This window comes from Ctenopharyngodon idella, chromosome 8 (genome assembly GCF_019924925.1).
Source record: "Ctenopharyngodon idella isolate HZGC_01 chromosome 8, HZGC01, whole genome shotgun sequence".
Classification (NCBI taxonomy): domain Eukaryota; kingdom Metazoa; phylum Chordata; class Actinopteri; order Cypriniformes; family Xenocyprididae; genus Ctenopharyngodon; species Ctenopharyngodon idella.
Genome location: NC_067227.1, coordinates 4,280,760 through 4,300,983, shown reverse-complemented (window position 1 = coordinate 4,300,983; position 20,224 = coordinate 4,280,760). Strand labels below are relative to the sequence as shown.

The following is a 20,224-nucleotide window of genomic DNA, read 5'->3' as shown; positions in this document are numbered from 1 at the left end:
AGTTAAATATCACATCATTCGGAATAACCAAATGTATCATTCTGTAAAACCGAAATTTTGGTTAAACTGAATGATATTTTTGGTGACAAATTTTGTCCATCTTGTAAAAAATGACAAAAGCAGTGTTAATTGATTATGAAAACCACACAATCTCATTGTTAACACTTAATAAAACTTCAAAATTAATTATATCTCCATTATGTTTTTTTTTTAAACTTTTAAAAACCTTATTCGTCAACGACCCAGATAACGTTTTCAATAAAAGAAGAATCTTTGCAGCTGCAAATGATATTATTCTATGGTGTGAAATCCAGATTTACCCAAGGCTGACGGAGGTGTGCTGGAGGCGGCTGAGCACACTGAAAAAATCACCGTTTTCTACATGGCTGCTTTATAGCTGAATTGAACTCATTTCATATTGATGGCCTTTACACAGTTATTGAACCAAACTGAATCAACAGTGAACTGATTTCAGCTGAAATATGACACTTTTTTTCTTTTTAGAGCTGCTTTAAAGCAAAAGCAGAGTTGATCTCTGTTTGCATCACTGAATCATTATTTTTCTATTTATACCTGTAAAGCTGCTTTGAAACAATCTGTATTGTATAAAGCGTTATAGAAGTAAAAGCGACTTGACTTGACTTTCTGATTTATTCATCCTCATGTCATTGTAAGAACATGACTTACTTTCTTCTGCGAACACAAAAAAAGATTCTGAAGAACATTGGTAACCAACATTTGTAACATTTTTGGTGAAAATGACTTTCATTATATGGAAAAAAAAGACATTTCTCAAATTATCTCTTTGTCAGTACAACCGTGCAATGTGTTATCACAAGTGCTGAGCTATTCTTGTATATTGTATATTCGTCTAAATTAGTAAAATTTGAGTTGAAAATACTATTATGTGTGATGTGTATGTTTAAATCTGCAGCCTGTCATACTACATGCTCAGTGCATAAACACACAATAACTATTTGTCCCACATGCATAGATCAGTGTGTAACTAATGAAATCGCTGAACGTGTGTTATGCGTATATTGTCAACACTTTTGCAGGAGCTAGTTGTCACACTTTTTCGAGCAATAATTTTGCTTATGTAAGCCACATACTATAAAATCTTTCCATCATTATTACTCAGAAAGATATAGTTAATTGAACACGATGACTTATAGCAATGCACATTGTCACACTATAAAGGGAAAGTTGTGCACTGTTGTTTATTGGCACAGGTAAAGAATATATTTTTTTAACATAATAATGAGATTGATTTATATATCTCTCATCAACAAAAGAGAAGCTTTAAGGTCTTCTTATAAAAGCTCTATAGAGCTTTATTTTAATGTTGAAAGCAACATCCATAAATATTATTGTAATTTTACCATTGTTCTGTAAAATTAAATTATTATTATAATTAAATATTATTTTTTTTATTTTGTATTATTACTACAGTAATATATTTCTTTACTGATTTGTTTAATTGTTATAATTTAATAGAATATTTAAATAATAATAATAATTATTATTATTTCAGTAGGCTACTATTCTATTAAATTATACAATTATTATTATTATTTTTATTATTAGTTTAACTATTAGTTTATTATTAGTTCATCTATTGTTTTTATCATTTAAACCTGTTTTTCTTGTTGTCCTTGTTTTTTTTTGTTTTTGTTTTTGTTTTTTGGTTAGTCATGTCAAGTCACATTTATTTTAGACAATACAGATGTTTTTTGTAAAATTAATTCATTATGAATTAAAGTAAACATCCACTTGGTTTAATATTTAGTTAGGCTGTATGATGCTTTATTACATTTTTAAATGTGTGTTGTGTCTTTATATGTAAAGTATTAGGCTCTAAACTTTTTTTTTTTTTTCCATTCACGCGTCAGCACGCGAGTGAAATGAAATGAATCTGACGACAAAACATTTTGACTCATCATCGTGTCCTGGACAACCGGACCCAGGAGATACCGCTCAACAGCACAGATTCCCCGCCGGTGGATGATTTGGATGTGAACACGGATATTTATTCCAAAGTGCTCGTGACGTTGATTTACGCGGTGCTGTTTGTTGTCGGTTTAATCGGCAACTCCATGACCCTCTACATATCCTTCCAGAGGAGATCCATCAAACATCTCCAAGGCACCGTCCATTATCATCTCGCCAGTCTCGTGGTGTCTGACATGCTCATTCTGGTGCTTTGTATGCCGGTGGAGCTGTACAACTTCATCTGGATTCACCATCCGTGGGCTTTCGGTGAAGTGGTCTGTAGGGGCTATTACTTTCTGCGGGACGGCTGCTCGTACGCGACGGCGTTCAACATCGTGAGTGTGAGCGTGGAGCGCTACATGGCGCTCTGCCACCCGTTCAAAGCAAAGAGTCGGACTCATCTGCGCGCTCTGGTGCGCGTCGCTCATTCTCGCCTCACCGATGCTTTTGACAATGGGGCAAATTTACGTAGGTGAAGAGAGCATCTGCACCACCGTGGCCTCCACCAACACCGCCAAAACTGTTCTACAGGTGGGCATGTAACTATTTCACCCTAAATGATCCATGTTAGTTCTTTGCATTTGTGTACTTTAGATAGCACTAACAATAACGTAGCTTCAGATTATTAGCAGTCTACGATGTACATTGACTTTCGTGGGTGTCTACGATTTTAAAGGAACTTACTGTAGGCCTACTGTATTGGCAATATCAGATTATTATCTTTGTTGTTTTGAACATGCGCCATGGTCGTGTCATGTTATCTTGGTACCTTGTAGTGCCATATAAATGCCATGAAATGAATATGGTCATTCAGTCAGGGGCGCAATGAAGAGTTTTAAGGGGGGTATGCAAGACATAATTTTGGGCACCCTTCTTGGATTTTCTTTTTTCTTCTTTTGACGTTTAATTACAAACTGAAATAATTTATTAATTAACATTTATATTATTTCAACATTTATATTCAACATTTATTTCAAGTAACGTCCCCCCTCCACCCCCGAAACGCGATTGATTTTAACCCTTTGACGCGTACAATCACACCGGTGTGATTAGAACGTTTAGTGCATCACTGATAATTCAAACCTGCTTTCCCGCTTTGGCTGGTGATAAACCAGAGACGGACGCATTCAGTGCTTTTCATAGCTATATCACAACTACTCAGTGTTTTCAAACACATACTGTTTATTTGAGGTTTCAGACATTTAAATAGACATTAAAATGAAGTACTGTAATAAAAAAATAAATAAATTAAAAAAAAACAAAAAACGAAGTGTTTTATTCATATCAGTCAGATACACGTTATGGAACAATAAAGTTAAGGCTACCTTATGCTACGCCCAGTTCACTGGCCACTTAGCCTACTTTTATGTATTTAGGGGAAAATTGATGAATTTACGTGATGTAAATCCGACAGATCCTCTGAATTGCGGAGCAAACTCACGGCGCATTATATCAACTAACATGATCATTAAAGGTATTTAAACGACACAACACATTCACTTCCACATATTTGACAATCGGAATAAATCATACAACTCATGATATAGGCTAGTTAACAAGTTATATATCCAATATTTTGAATAAAAAGAAAAAACGCAATAAAGCAATACATATCTGCCTGTGTGGCTGCATGACATCACCAATTAATTAATAGGCTACATTCTAAAATAATGTTGTAAATAGGCCTAAATAACAGTCGCCTCAAAAAAAGTCACACTGGTGGCTAGAATATAATAGAGTCCATAGAATATAAAGATATCCCCAGCCAACACAACCAAATTTGGGAATAATGATTCAAGGTTTCTCTGAAGAATAAAGTTACATTCCCTTTCGAGGGAACTCCCGCTGCGTCAGAACGACACTTTGGGGAACGCTTCCAGCGTGACAGCGTCTGAAGTACATATTGAACTAGTCCAATCTTGATTGATGTTGCGTGATGACGTCACGTGTGCCAGCGTCCCGGAAGCTATAAAGGCAAGCCAGCACACAACAGTGTCAGGTTTCTGTCTTCAGCAAGCGTTCTGTATTGATCTTGTCTATCTTATTTGGTGTTGTTTGTCACAATATATCATTATATCTATATATATCACTATTATGGCAACCCCAAAGCAGTTCAGACAGTGTGCATCTCCCTGTTATTCCCGAGGGAGATACACATTCACTGTGTGTTATCTGCCTGGGAGCGGAGCATGCACAGGCGGCAATCGAGGGTGCTGTCTGTGCAAACTGTGAGCTGCTGCCGCTCAGAACGCTCCGCTCCTGCCTGGCATTGTTTGATGAGTCAGGCCAGGCTCGCGCTCCCCGTGGATCAGGACCTGTGTCTGCCGATGCAGCACGCCATCTTTATTCATGGGGTTCGCAAATGGAGCTGGTGGAGGATGTTGAGACGGCTTCGGCCCTTTCTCAGCATTCAGAAACCAGCTCCGCTGTTCTCACTCAAGGCTCGGAAGCACGCTTTGTGGCTCCTTCCGACCTGGGTGAGGATCCGATGCTCGAAATGTCTGGTTCTGAGGAACTGGACGTTTTGAATATCAAGGCAGGTGAGATTGAGGATTCGCCACTTCAATCCCCTGCTTTTGAGGAGCTGCTGGAGGTTGTGACCAGAGCTGTGGCCAAATTAAATATTGAATGGCCATCTGAGAAGTAGGAAGCGTTAAAGAAAAGCAAGCTTGATGAACGCTTCCTGCAGGCTCAGTCACAGCCTTCACGTCGGAGCCTGCCTTTCTTTCCCGATCTCCATACTGAGGTGTCGAGATCATGGAAAAGGCCATTCTCTGCCAGACTGTCAAGCCCTAATGTACATAATTATTCCACCATTATGGGCTCTAAAGAGAATGGCTATAGGATGATGCTGCGGGTTGAAGAGTCTCTGGCATCATATATCTCACCCGACGCTGCGTCATCCATAAAGGCTCCGACAAAGCATATATGGCGGCTGGTCAAGCTGGGGCAGGCATACCAAGCCGACATTTTAAAAGAACTAGATGACGCAGGGGAGGTCACGCTCGACGATATTAAAGAGCTCCGTCGAGCTGCAGACCTGTCTCCCCATGCTACCAAGGAGATGGCCCATGCCATCGGCTGCTCCATGGCAGCATTGGTAGCAACGGAAAGACATTTATGGCTGAACCTCTCTGGTATCGGTGATAAGGACAGGGCCTTCCTCATTGATGCCCCGCTATCATCTTCTGGCCTCTTCGGCGATGTAGTGGACACCGTAGTCGAGAGATTTTAGGAGGCGAAGCGCCAGTCAGCTGCGTTCAAGCAGTTTCTCCCCCGCCATCGGGACGCATCGGTTTCCAGCGAACGAAAATCCATTCTTGTTGCGGCCCTGTCAAGTTTGCTCCCTCTCACTAGGCCTGCAGAAAATGTTCTGTGTGTTTCCCCTGCCGGCCAGCCGCTTCAGGGCACCGAAATTATTTCACCCATAATTCCCGAGGTCAGTCCCGAGAGACTGATTTCCCTAGTGGAGCATGTGGAAGCTTGGAAAGCTCTTCAAAATATATCCTCATGGGTCCTGCGTACGGTCGAGATAGGTTACAGACTTCAGTTCGAGTCCACGTTCTACAGCCGGTATTTCATAGTCCCCAAGAAGGATGGAGGGTTACGCCCCAATACAGATCTCAGGGTGTTGAATCGTTCTCTGAGGAGATTCAGATTCAAAATGCTAACCATCCCGATCATTGTGAGTCAAATCAGGTCCGAGGACTGGTTTGTTACCATAGATCTGAAAGTCATGTATTTCCATGTATCCAACCTTCCCCAACACAGGAAGTTCCTGAGATTCGCCTTCGGGGGAAAGGCGTACCAATATCGGGTTCTTCCGTTCAGTCTAGCTTTGTCCTCTCGCACCTTCACGAAGTGTATGGATGCGGCTCTGGCTCCTCTGAGACTCCAGGGCATCCGTATACTCAATTACATCGACGACTGGCTCATTTTAGCTCAGTCGGAAGAGATGGCAGTTCAACATCGAGATACGTTTCTGGGGGTGGTGTGGGATTCAGTTACGATGCGGGCACAGCTGTCTCCTGCTTGTATAGAAAGTATCCTGACTACAGTCAGCAGCATCAGGCTAGGCCATCACTGTCAAATACTTTCAAAGAGTGCTGGGGCTTCTGGCAGCAGCATCCAACATATTACCTTTTGTTCTGCTGTACATGAGACCCCTGCAGTGGTGGCTCAGGCACAGGGTTTTTTCCCTGAGGGGAAATGCGCAAATGCCTTCGTTCTTTGACTATGTGGAATAAACCGTGGTTCCTGTCCCAGGGTCCTGTGTTGGGAGCGCTCTGTCAGTGTCTTATCGTGACAACAGACGCGTCCCTCACAGGCTGGGGAGCTGTCATGGAAGGCCGCTTTACCAGAGGTCTGTGGAGAGGGCATCATCTTTCGTGGCACATAAACTGCGTGGAGATGATGGCTGTGTTCTTAGCCCTAAGACACTTCCTTCCAGTTCTCAGAGGCCATCATGTCCTGATTCGGACAGACAATACGTCGGTGGTCTCGTATATAAATCGTCAGGGGGGTTTGAGATCGCGCCCTCTGTGCAGACTGGCGCATCAGATCCTCTTGTGGTCCCAGGGGAAACTACTCTCTCTCAGAGCTATGTATATCCCCGGGGACCAGAATTTGGGAGCAGACGTCCTGTCGAGGCAGGGGCTGAGGCACGGGGAATGGAGGCTCCACCCCAAGACGGTGGAACAGATTTGGGAGAGGTTTGGCCGGGCGGAGGTGGAGCTGTTCGCCTCTCACGAGAACACCCACTGCCTGCTTTGGTTCTCCCTCATGCATCCAGCTCCTTTGGGACTGGATGCTATGGTCCAGACGTGGCTGAGGAGACGTCTGTACGCCTTTCCCCTGATCGCTCTGCTCCCGGGAGTTCTAGAGAGGGTCCGCCAGCACGGGGTCAGTTTACTTCTAGTAGCCCCGTACTGGCCGGCCCAAGTGTGGTTTTCAGACATCATAGCTCTCCTTGCAGGCACTCCGTGGCAAGTACCTATCAGACGAGACCTGCTGTCACAAGCCAGGGGCCTAATTCATCACCCCCGGCCAGAGCTTTGGAAGCTATGGGTCTGGCCCCTGAGGGGGACCAGCTTCTAAACACTGGTCTCTCAACCGAGGTTGCTGAGACCATCCTAAACTCTAGAGCTCCCTCCACGAGGAAACTTTACATCCTAAAGTGGAATGTGTTCACTTTATGGTGCAGGGAACGCCAGTTGGATCCAGTTAACTGCCCAGTGGCTTCAGTGCTGAAGTTCCTCCAATGCCGTTTCTCTGATGGTCTTTCCCTGTCCACATTAAAGGTCTGTGGTGGCTATAGCAGCCTTCCACACACCTTTAAATAAGGGCCCCTTGGGGAGGCACCAGTTTATTACTCGTTTCCTTAGTGGTGCTCGGAGGATGAGGCCTGTGGTCCAGATCAGAGTTCCTGCGTGGGACCTGGCAGTGGTTCTTGAAGGGTTATCCCTGGCACCCTTCGAACCCATTGATGAGGTGGCAGAAAAATTTCTATCTTTTTAAGGCGCCTTCCTACTCGCTATTACGTCTGCTATTGCTCTCTCCGTGGCCCCCTCTTGCCTGGAGCTCGCCCCGGGTAGGGTCAAGGCCATTCTCCACCCTAGACCTGGTTTACGTGCCTGTTATTCTGCAGGCTTTTCATCCTCCACCTCATGTGTCGGCTGAGCAAGAGAGGCTACATCTATTATGCCCTGTTAGAGTCTTGGGGGCCTATGTGCATAGGTCCTCCGCCTGGAAGAAGTCGGACCAGCTACTGGTGTGCTTTGGGTCACTTAAGGAGGGTCCCCCTGCCTCTAAGCAGACTATTAGCAGGTAGATTGTTGAGGCTATTTCTTCAGCGTATGAGGCGCGCAATTTGCCTTCGCCTTTCCTGATTAAAGCCCACTCGACTAGAGGAGTGGCTTCCTCTAAAGCCCTGCTATCAGGGGTCTCCCTTGGAACGTCTCGAGTTATGTCTGTAACCCTTGTTCCCTGAGAAGGGAACGAGACGCTGCATCGGAACGACACTTTCAGGAACTAAATACCCACTGCGCCACACCGAAGAGGTTGCCCTTTTTACATTATAAGCGATTTATCTTAGATTATAACTAACCACTTAAAGTGTGTGTGTGTGTGTGTGTGTGCGTGTGTGTGACAGAGAGATTTGCAATTTGTGAACACTGTAAAAAAAAGAATTGTTGGTTTAACTTAAAATAGTAAATGACCTGGTTGCCTTAAAATGTTGTGTTCATTGACATTAAAAATTTGAGTTAATACAATGAAGGTGATTGGTTTAATCAACAGAAACTCAAAATATTATGTTATCTGAACCATATTAATTATTGAAGTTGATTTGACAAAAGAAAAAAATGTGATAATCATGAAAATAATGTTTTACAGTGTAGAGCAGGATAGAGTACGAGGAAAAACAGGGAAACCGTCAATGATTGTATAACATTAGATTGATCAAAGATACATCAGAAGAAGAGGGACAGATGGCATCAAATACAGCATTTTACATTACAGTATGTACTGTATGCCATGTGATACTGTAAACAGATTACCATGGTAGAGACTGCCACATTACTATAACCAGATAGACTATAGATATAGAAAGATGGTTCACTCTTATAAGTTATGAATGGGAGAAACTGCAATGCGCAATATGGCGAAATACGTCCCGCCTTCTAAGTAAAAGAGCCAATCGCTGATTGATAAAGTCATTGTGTCACTGCAGCTGCCGTTAGAAGCTCCGGTTCCCATAGAAATCTGAGACTCGCGCTTAGGACTGCACATGCACGTTGGCTCGTCTAGCCTGAAAAATAAGCTTTTTAATGCTATTTGTGCATCAAAAAAACAACATTTATGGGACAGTTCATGTCAGATTTTGATGTTGATTTGAAATATGTTATTTAATTGTGAGTTCGTCAAGCAGTTTTTGAGATTTCCGGATTCCCCCATTCAAATATATAGGACTTGGTCTTGGATGCCCGAAATAGCTGCCCAGAGGTGTTGCAAATATGGCCGCAAGTGAACAGACTTTCCTTGAAAGGGACTTTGCTAACTCATCCTTATAAAGGTCAACTACAGTATAGATTCAGTCATATGGTACAGTGAGAACATTCACTGTATTGGCAGCAAACTCTGTTAGCACAAAACCTCATGGCCATTTTATAACTTCATCACACCTTTTGATAACAAACTGACATTTTATGCCAATTATGTAATTTATGTAATGTAAGTGTATTTTCTAATGTGGCACTGTAGCCTGTGTAACTGGAATTATTTCAGCAACAAGGGTGATTTGAAACATGTATCTTGCATTGTTTGCTACTGAATTAACTGAATGTTAAAAGTACTAAAGAAGATCATACTGTTGTGTTTTGGTGATTAAACTAAATATTCTCATTACATATCACAATGGTCTTGTGTTTTGAAACAGTGATTATGTAGAATGAAAATATGTACAACTAGAATGAAAGCATGAGATTAGGCTTTGAAAGAATGACTAGCTGTGCGATTGGTTTGGATTTTTGTACTAAGTGTTTTGAAAATGTACGCCTTGCTTGTGAAAATAGTACCAAAGCGAATAAAAAAAACTGTATTTACAGAAAATATAATACATTTCAATGTAGCTCTTTGCCATTTGTCTATATGTCAGGTTTGCTTTAAAATCTGACCAAGTCTACAATGAGAGATGATGCAGTAAAGCACTGAGTATAAAGTAGTTAACATGACCATATGTCTGAGAGAGTTAGTGATACATAGAAGGCTGCTGGCATGCCAAAGACGTGAATGCATGTGACTGCACTAATTGACCAAACCATAGAGGCGCTTTTTTTCAGGTGTTTTTCAGGGTTAGGTGTGTAGAAACTGTTATTGGCAGGGAAGGGATTTCTCCCCTTTGGATTTTGGGAAATAATCATTATGTCTTTACCTTAACGTTTCCGGGCCCCACTTTTTGAATAGTTCCTTGAAGTGTTTTTCCTTACAGGTAAATGCCCTTCTCTCTTTTGCCATGCCAATGCTGGTGATCGCAGTGATGAATGCCCTGATTGGACATCAGCTCCAGAGAATGACCCATCATGACTTATACTGTTTAGCAGCTTCAGATGTCACAACAGAGACAAATCGTGAGCGTTCCCTACGTCATAGTGTCAAAGTCCTATGTGAGTAAAAGAAATGCATGATTTTACCAAAATGTTCAGTATTTTATAGGATGACACTATAAAATAGAAATTGCTGCTATTAGATGCCATACAGTGTAACTACATTTTGGTGAATTAACAAGCATTCATGGCCGCTGAAAAGTAGTAGAAGTATATATTCTGACAAAATAAAAAAAAATTTCAAGTAACATATAAATCGCATATATTAAAGCAATATCACACAAGAAAGAGTATGTTATAGCCATATATTACTATAACAAGGAACGATGACTTGGGCTGTTTCTGAGAAGCACTGGAGTAAGAAGGAGGCAGTGCAACTGTTTCATTGTTTTTTAAACAAACAACTGTTTAATACTGATAAATTTACATTTTAGACAAAATTTTGCAAGTTTAGTTTAGTTCCAAAGTAACAGCAGAAGCATTGCAATAGTAGTGGTGTTGCTTTCTGTTTCTTACTGAATGAATCAGTGGTTTTCAACAAACTAGTTAAGTAAATGATTCAATGACTCATTCATAGTCACTTATCTTGTTCTTGAATGAATCAGTGTTTTTGAACAAATCAGTTGAGTGATTCAAATGGTTGACTCATAAGTACAATCACTTGTTGCCACCTACTGGCATAACAATGTATAGCCAGCTAAAAGATTCACTAAAAAATGGAAAGCAGACAAGTTGAGTAATACGAACACAAACAGTGAAAAGTCTCAGTACTGTTGCTGTCCTAGAGTGTAACCGTCGAGCTCCTGATGTAAAAATCCCATTCATTTTCTCCAGGGGAGTTGAACAATAAAAAAAGACCTACTGTGAGCTACGAGGTTGTTAATCGATGGTATATGCTTTTGTTGAAGCCATCAACCTGCAGTATTTCAACTATTATTTTTAAATCAAGTTTAGCAGTAGCAGTCCTAGTGAAAACTACATTACCCATGATTCTGCAGAGAAATTTACACCAATCAGAGAATAGTTTCTTTCTACTGTATATACACAATCTTTAAATCAATAGTTTTATATATTAATCTGTCCTTTTTAATTCGCAGTGCATGGGATTGTAGTTAATTACCTTATTAAAGCCGTTAAGTACACAGTCTTGTACCTTTGTCTTTTTGTCTGATTTTCAAATACTTTTTTCTTCACATCAGAGTTTGTAATGTTGCGATTCACCTCCTAGCTCATCGGTTTGCTTCATGGCTTATAACCCTTAAATGAAGACTTTTTAAAAATCCCAAACGGAAAAATAAATGGGAAAAATACTTTTGGAACCAAGGCTGCTGAAAAAATGGGCAGACACTGTTGCACTCTATCCACTAGAGTGGGCGCGGCCATTTGTAACTTCATTATGGGAGACTTCTGGTGTCATCTGCTTCCAGCTATTTTAGCTGCACAAACAGCTGCTTGATATTGTATACTGGTATTTCTTATATTATTTGAATGTACTGTCGTAATTATAAACACACTGGTTTGTACCGCAAATAGTTTTACCATTTAGTGCTCTTTGTTATTCTTCTAGTCATTTACCTAGTGGCTAATAAACTGGAAATCTCACATATTCAAAAAAGACAGAAAGAAAAAAAAACTTACTTCCATGTTGCAAAATAAGGTGGACATCAACACACTTGGAGTGCCTCAATCAGATTCGAGGACCAGAACTGTTGTATATTTCATTATATTATAGTACGTTTTACCAGTGCCCAATTGTCATTTTCATCTCATGTGAGTACACATTTTAATCAGGGGTAAAAGCTTTAATTTCTTGGTTTTTAATAGTTCATTGACATGTGTTTTTTCTCCATTATCAGGTGGGGTTGTTTTGCCTTTGTTTTATGTTGGTTTCCTTATCACTGTCGCCGATTGATGTACTGCTATGTAATGGAGTGGACAAAGTAAGTTTTGCATTTTTAATATAAACTATATATTTGCAAATAAATATTTGCTTTTAAAAGAATTTGCAGATTTTGTAACCTTGATTTTGTTTCTTCCCCCACAGTGCACTTTATGATTTCTACCATTACTTTTACATGGTGACAAATGTACTTTTCTATGTTCTGTGTTCAATCCCATCCTTTACAACCTGGTCTCATCCAAATTACCGCCAAATATTTTTTTCCAGTGTCACTTATTTTTGCCAGATGCACTCTAAAAGCCAGAGGACTAAACAGAGCAAAAGGAGCTTACAACTACAACAGCAGCTTCGTTCCTCTCTGGTCACACCCCGTACCAGCCATCAGACCCTTTGTCCTATGGTGGTCATTTAGACTTGTTGACTACAAATGTATGTGTTGCTGTTTTGTTCCATCAGTGCTGAGGGACAATTTCGCATAATTTCGGAACAAAGGGAGGCAGAATTCAGTGAAAAGGTTTTGACTTTAAAAGACATTCTTCTTTCGGAATATTGAACATTACAGTATACACTACTGTCTACTGTAAGTGCACTAGGCTATGCTCTAAAAGATGTTGTCAATATAACAGTGTACTCTGTCAGTATTTCCTGATATAAACTATGGCTGCGGTTTTGACAGGGGCGGGTTTACCATTTCGGGAGCCCTAAGCAAAATCAGGATGTGTGAGGCCCCCCATGCCCCAGCATTGCATTTTACTTTGAATTGCACAACAGTGATATTGAACAGAATTAAGTGAGACATTAAAAATTGATTTATTTTACTTTGAACTGCATAACAGCAGACAAAAAACTTGCCTCTTGCTTATTTCAGGTATAAGATAAACTTTCTTGGATTCATCAGAAGTCTTGATATTGTCCATTGTCTTCCATATTAAAATTATAGAGGATCTTCTTTTCCAAATCATTTCACTGTGTCTCCTAGTTCACGCAGGTTTGCATATTTGTGAAATGCAATTTGCTTTTTCTTTTAAGCGACCAGATCCACAAGCGAAATCCAAGTGAAAATATGATTCCTCTTTCAAAGAGCTTACAACAGAAGCAGACACGTTACACATGTTATAATCAACATAGCTGTTATGATTGGGTAGGCTTTTGTTGGAATTTAAGCGATTCCAATTCCTATCGATTCCCAGTTTCGATTTCAATAAGTATAAAAAATTCAAACATTAAAAGTCAAACATTTAGATAGCAAACATATTTATACTGTGTCTTTTTGCAAAACATTTTGTTACAGCTAAATACCACAAACAAAAATCAGCAGCCTGAAGAACACAAGGAACTTTGCCTATAGGTTTTAACAAAAATATCAGCAAAAACAACTTACTAATAGGCTATATATTTCAAACATTATTAAAGTCAACAGTCTGTAATAAAATACGAACAAATAAACAAATGAGCAATTGCACAAATTAATACAACTGAACAAAGATCAAATCAAATATAATCAAATGTAAAATAACACTGCATTGTTTTCTTTTTATAAATAAAATATAGATGAATCCTTATTAAAAATATTCAGTCAAGATCAGTGACTTTCTGGGGATATTTTGACAATTTTGTTTTGTTGTTGGCTGTTCAAGCGCAAGAGAATTGAATTCAGTATTTGCAGTTTGCACACTATATGAGAGGCAAGTACAACTTCTTGCGCTTGAATAGTTGAAAATCACATTAATTCCACACACAGGAATTGATAAGCGTACTGTAATAGAAATTCTAATTTTATAACAAGTATCTGATTCCTGACCTTAAGTATCTGATTCCAGAATTGGAATTCAATTCTCAACCCTATTTCTTCCGGCAAACCTATAAGATAGTGACATGTTTCATTTTGATTTTTCAGCAAAAAAAATTGTAAGCTTTGGGAAACTTTCAGTATTGGATTTCTTCTTTTATTTTCTCTTTTTTCGCTTGGATATGTGTGCTTCATGGTTGTTTCTACTTATCCAGACCGGTAATAAATTATGTCAAAAGGAGTCATAAATTGAGCTGTTCATGGGAACACATCAGAGCACACTAGGAAACAAGGGCAACCAAGACAAACAGGAACTAAACACAGGAACTAAACACAGGAACAAGTAATACAGACACAATAGAAATAGAATTAGAGTCTAACTGAAACATCAACAGCAGGATGGTAGAGGAGGAAGGTGAGGAGAATGGTGGAGCTGGTAGTAAGAGCCCATGGAAGAAACCAGGAAGGCACCGGCGGTGGAGGAGTCCAAGGTGAAAAGGATTGACCAGACAGAGCCGAAGAGATGGAGATCTACGGTGGAGCCTTAGGCGGTGCAGTCCAGGGCAGAGCCATGGAGACGGAGGCCCGAGGTGGATTCTGGGGAACCAGGTGGAGCCACAGGGAGGGAAAGACAGGGTGATAACTGCTATACTGCTGAACTGGAGGGCCAAGGCAGAGCTGGAGGCTAGACATACTGAGGTGGTGCTGGTGGGAGTGTGGACACAGGAGTAGCCTGAGGGAAGGAAGCGCTCAGTTGAGCCAAAGGGGTGGAGGGCCAAGGAGCAGCTGGGGAATTTGAGCCATAATGCCGAGCTGGGGATTGGTTAAGCAAATTTCTTTATTCTATCAAATTAGAACATCTGCCATTTGGTAAGAATATTTTTCACCAATTTATCAACTAGAAATTTTGGATAAAAGTAGAAAGCCTTTCAAAATGATGGATACATTTAACAGGATACACATGGTTCACAGAATTATACACCAGTTTCCCCAAATTATACACACATTTCATAATTAATTACTATAATTTTTGGGGGAAGGGTGACAATCTGATACTACAAAAAAAATGACACTGTAAATGTTTTATACATTTTGGAAAAAGTAATGCCAACAAATGTGCATAAACATTATACAATATGAAAATCGTAATAAATGCTGTCATTTTCAAGTACTGTGACCTGGTCAGGTCATGGATAAGCAGGCATTATCCTGCCATTTTGATGTGACTACTTAATTTGATCCATATGACTGATTATGGTTCTTTGGCCAAACAGCATGCAAAGTAGAATGACAAGCCTCTGACATGATCTTTTCTCCTCCTCTTTCTTGTTCCATTTTTTTCTTTGGTATTTCAATGAACAATTGTGTGACTTTTATACAGTATTTGAGACATGGAGCAACAAAACATTTTTTGCAAGTGACTCATAATATTAGATAAGTGGTAAGCATTTACTATTAGAAATATTCTAGAGCACTGAGAGTTTTGCAAATAGTGTACCAGAAAAGCATATCATGTGGGAGCAACAAAAATGTGTTAACAGTCTAGCTGCAGATTTTCAGGTATTCAGGTACAGAAACTAATCAAATGTAAAATAACACTGCACTTTATAAATAAAATATACATTACAAATATAGTTACATAAGTTATTCAGTTAAGAACAGCAAGACAATTTTCTCTTTGTCTCATATTGTTTGATTAATGTTTTTGACGGCAGCAGGGATTTTAGGCTGCTGTCACTTTAAGAGCTGCACGGATATACTGTTATGTGTTTTCTTTGTCAACGGTTTACATTCAGTTAAGACATAACTGACTGTGTTTACGGGAATATTTTGACTTTTTTTGTGTGTATTTGTCCATTCAAGTGCGAAAAGATGTGGAAGAGAGAGAACTCGGTTCAGCATCGTGCACTATTCCGTATCAGAGGCAGCTTTCTGTGTGCGTGTTTTGGATGTGTGTGCAGCACAGAAAACATTGCATGGGTCTTCTTGCGCTTGAATGGTTTAAAGTCATATTGAAATGCACACAAAGGAATTGATAAGAGGAATCAAAATTTTAATTTTATAACAAGTATCCGATTCAAAAGCACAGCTTTCGAATCACTCTTGTGCACAATACTTGATGTCATACGCCAAACAGTCTGCAGAAAATAGCAAAATATGCAAAATATGGTCATAAGTTCCATCATTACGATGTTCCGTCAAGTTCAGTGGGACTTACGACCGTAATTGAGCAACGATGCTTTCGGGAAAAGCACCCCTGCATAGCACATTTGGCGTGAGAATTACATGGGCAGTGTGAGAGCGCGAGACAGAGCCTGAATGCATGAGAGTTGGCAACCCTGCTATAAGTAACATATGCACCTACTTCAACTAACTCTCATTAGAATGTTAGTTCAGTATTAGTAGATTGTTAGGGGTCGGGTTAGGGTTAGTAGAATAAGTTGACATGTACTTGCAAAGTTACTTATAGAACACCGTTGAGAGACCATCACATTTGTTATGTGTATACCATCACAAGTGTTAGCAGATATTAAGCAGACAGTCACCATTTTCACAAATTTGCATTTTTGTTGTTTACATGTAGACGATAGCTATCATTTTCAAAAACTTGCACTTTGAAACACTTTCAAAAGCTTACGTTTTCAGGCCACCAAAACGCCATTGTCGTGTAAATGAATGGCCAAAATGCATAAAAATGTTTCCATTTTTAGTTGAAAATGGTGTAGTCTAAACGGACCCTCGAATTGCCTGAATTGACCGTTCGCAAAGACCCGCCCCCTTTAGTTACTGTTGCTATGTCCGACAAGCCATGGTGCTCTCTCGCCACACATCATGTTCTCACGCAGTGAAAAATACATTGCGGAGCAAAGAGGACACTGACAACGCGTCAACTGACAAGACAGAGCAGGTTACTTTTGATATGAAACAAAGTCTCAAATTTAAAATTTTGCCATTTTTAAAAAATTTAAACAATAAATACCATTTTGTGGCTCTTTAATGTGTCGTGACAGATCGCTATAGCACCTCAGATCAAGTGGCTCATGAACCGATCTTCTCTTCCTCCTAGTTCATTTATAGCATCAAATAAACATGAATGAACAAAAGAAGGAATGTTGTTTCAACCGTGGAAAGACGTCAGTACACACATTTTTCAAGTTCAAGTCCACCTACATTAATCTGCTAACTCCCCTGACTGCTTTGTCGGACAAAATTGCGGATTCGGCGTTATGACTGGTTAGATTGACTGTCAATCAAAGTCCTGGCAAAGGGTCAATTGCTGTGGTGCTCACACTACACACCAAGGTTTCTTGTCATCTGTCGTCGTCTTGTCATAGCAGTGCGCATACTACACAACACAACACTGACGAGGTGCACAAACTACAAACTAGTTTGGTCAAGAGGCCATTCCGGCCAACAGCAAAAACAAAAAAAAGAAAAAAGTTTTCTCACATAAAATTTTACGTTTATACCGTCTGCAATGTATTTGGCTGGATTACAGCAGTTCCACCTTGTCGTTGCATTGCAAGCAAGATCACAAGATTTACAAGATCACGTGGCAATAATATCAAACTGCTCGAGATAGGCTCAAATCAAGTCGCTGACCTGCTCATACTCAGTGTTGGATAAAGTTACTTTTAAAAGTAATGCATTACAATATTGCATTACTCTCTTAAAAAGTAACTAACTGCATTACTTAGTTACTTTTTATGAAAAGTAATGCGTTACATTACTTTTGCGTTACTTTTTCTCACCTGGGCTGGGCTTGCTTGTTTGTTTTTAATAACAAAAAAAGTTATATTTTTGGCATATGTTAAGGCCCTGGAACGAGGTGTAGTTACTTAAAAAATAATCTGATTATGTAATTCAAAATACTTGTAATGTGTTACACCCAACACTGCTCATTCTTAATGAGAATCGGCGGCCTCAACAAGCACCGATTTGACTGCGATTCGGTTTTGTTGCAGACTTTGGAAATCTGTCTGTGACAGCAAAATCCAGCCAAAAGTCGTGTAGTGTGAGCTTGCTTTAAGGAGCGATTCCCCTCTGCCTAACTCCGCTGCCGAGCCCACGCATCATCTCAGGGGCGTCAGCCCATCTGAACGAGTCCCCGCACGCTAAGACGCAGAGGCCCACCCTTGCCCCCACCGTCGAGACATCCACCATCTTTCTCTGCGCCTTTCTCTAATTATACATCCTTCCGCTGTCTAGATTTAAGGCAAAAGATTCTGTTCGCATCACAGGAAGCTAAATCCAGTTTGAAGTATGACCCAAAGATAGTTCAAAGCGTGTTTCTCTGACACAAGCTGATTTGAGTGACAAACTGCTCTTTGATAAAGTCAATCTGGCATGTGCTCACAAAACTGAGTGCCAATGTAAAAAGTAACTTGTCCTGCCATGTGTCACTAAAGTGCATACAGTTTAACTCAGTGACAGCACCATCGAGAAAAAGAGAAAAACATAGTGTCAGAAAAGGGATGTAACTAGTGCGTCCCCACCACCACAATGCTTTCCAGCACAATGCTATCACACTCCTGCAACTCGAGTAAGGTAATACTTCGCATGTCAACAAAGTGGATTAGATGTCGACTGTACTCACTGTTACGCCCGTTTCACACTGCAAGCTTGAGCGGAACGTGAGCAGCATGTGAGCGTAACTACATCATCACGCGCGAGTATTCACACTGGAAGCATTTGTACTGTACGGCTCCATGCTACATATAAAGTGATGATACAGGGTGAGCATCGATTCCTCCTTACTGGTGTCCAGCAGCCAGTCCTCAGTTCCCATTCCCTCAGCCGCAGATGTCGCGGGCTCACTCCCCTGGTCAGACTCGCTCAGGGGCTCAACTTCCGGGCTGATGGTGAGCGCTGGCTTCTTGTCCTCGACTCTGGCTCACTCGTCCCGGCGGATGGTCCCTCAACGTCTGTGAGGGGCTCTCGCGCATTCTCCACAGTCGAAGGTGGTAACTTCAGCTCTGGGTCTGGCTGGGTTCTGCTCTCCAGACACTTCAGCACAGCTTGCCTCCAATTCAATCCGGTGGTGTCTGGGAGATTGATGGGTGAAAGTTCGCCCGATCCAGAACAGGGTCTTTAGGGTCTCGTCGTCGAGCGGGCTGGTGACAACAAGATCAGAAAACCCAACAGTGAAAGAGAAAAAGTTGTGGCTTTCCTGAACCACGGCAATGAACTTTGCCTGTTTATCCATTTGGGCGGTCTGGTCTTCTGTCAGCATACAGAAGGAGACAACACAGGTAATATCGTTTACAATGCTTATTAACACTGGTAGCAGAGATCAGGTGAATCAAACAGGTGAGTAGATGGTATGTAGATCGATTGAAAGAACTTAACTCAGTAGTAACAGTCCCTGTTTCTTTGTAGAGATGGATGGGAAGCAGCCGGATAATCAGGATTGGAGCGTAGGATCCACGAGGATGGATGGCGATGAGAACCATACGTGTGGTGATCAGGTGAGGAGTGAGGAAAGTGGACTGGTATGTATCAACGTCAAGACCAGACACTGAGGTGAGGAAAGTGACTGCAGATATAGGGAGTCCTGATGAGGGTAATGGTTTGCAAATGCAGGTGATTGGGGAGTTAGAACAGGTACATTACTTAGGGAGGATTGTGTCCACAGAAGGAGTAAAATGGACCCTGTTGAGAGCCTTGAAAGAGAAAAGGCCCAGTACAGTGGAACAGTAGTTGACCTGTTGAGTTATTATAGACAGTACAACAAAGATTTCTCCAAGATCGCTGTGACTTGCTGAAAGAAGCAGCTGACACAAATGAGGAAGGATGTAATGGAACCAATAACAAATGTACAAGAAGCACAAAAAGGAGTGCCTTCTTGAGAAGCTAATTTTATGGACAGAACAACATCAGCAGAGATTGGAGAAACAAACAGACTGCTTGGCGGAACCTCCGGTCCTTGGATTCCCTGGTTTTTCACAGCTGCTTATACTCCATACAGACACCTCAAACCAACTCAAACTTAGTGCTGTTCTGTACCAAAGGCAAGATGGGAAGCTTAGAGTCATTGCATACGGATCCTGCACTCTGACAGCCTCTGAACAAAGCTATCTTCTTCACTCAGGGAAACTAGAGTTTTTAGCCTTGAAGTGGTCCATCACAGAGGAGTTTTGCGATTATCTGTACTACGCACACTGAGGTGGAGAGGTCCTGGAAGAAACAAATATTTCCTTTCCAACATTCAAATTAGGGTGCTCCGCATGTGACGTCATGGACCGCTGTCTGCCAATAGATTGGTGTGTGTGTACACGTGCTCAGCCACCGGTCACTCGGAGAGCATTCTCCATAGCATCAACACCAAGACACAGCGTCTCGTTCCCCTTACTGGGTTGCATACTCAACCCAAGACATTTTCTCTGCTGGTTTTCCACATCACAGATATAATTTTAAATGGGTTAAAATACTGCAAATGAT

The 20,224-nt window shown here is 40.8% G+C and overlaps 1 pseudogene; it reads left to right on the top strand.

Annotated features, from left to right (window-relative positions):
- Positions 1 to 1,925: 1,925 nt before the first annotated feature.
- Positions 1,926 to 12,406, top strand: LOC127517768 (neurotensin receptor type 1-like; annotated as a pseudogene).
- Positions 12,407 to 20,224: the final 7,818 nt, after the last annotated feature.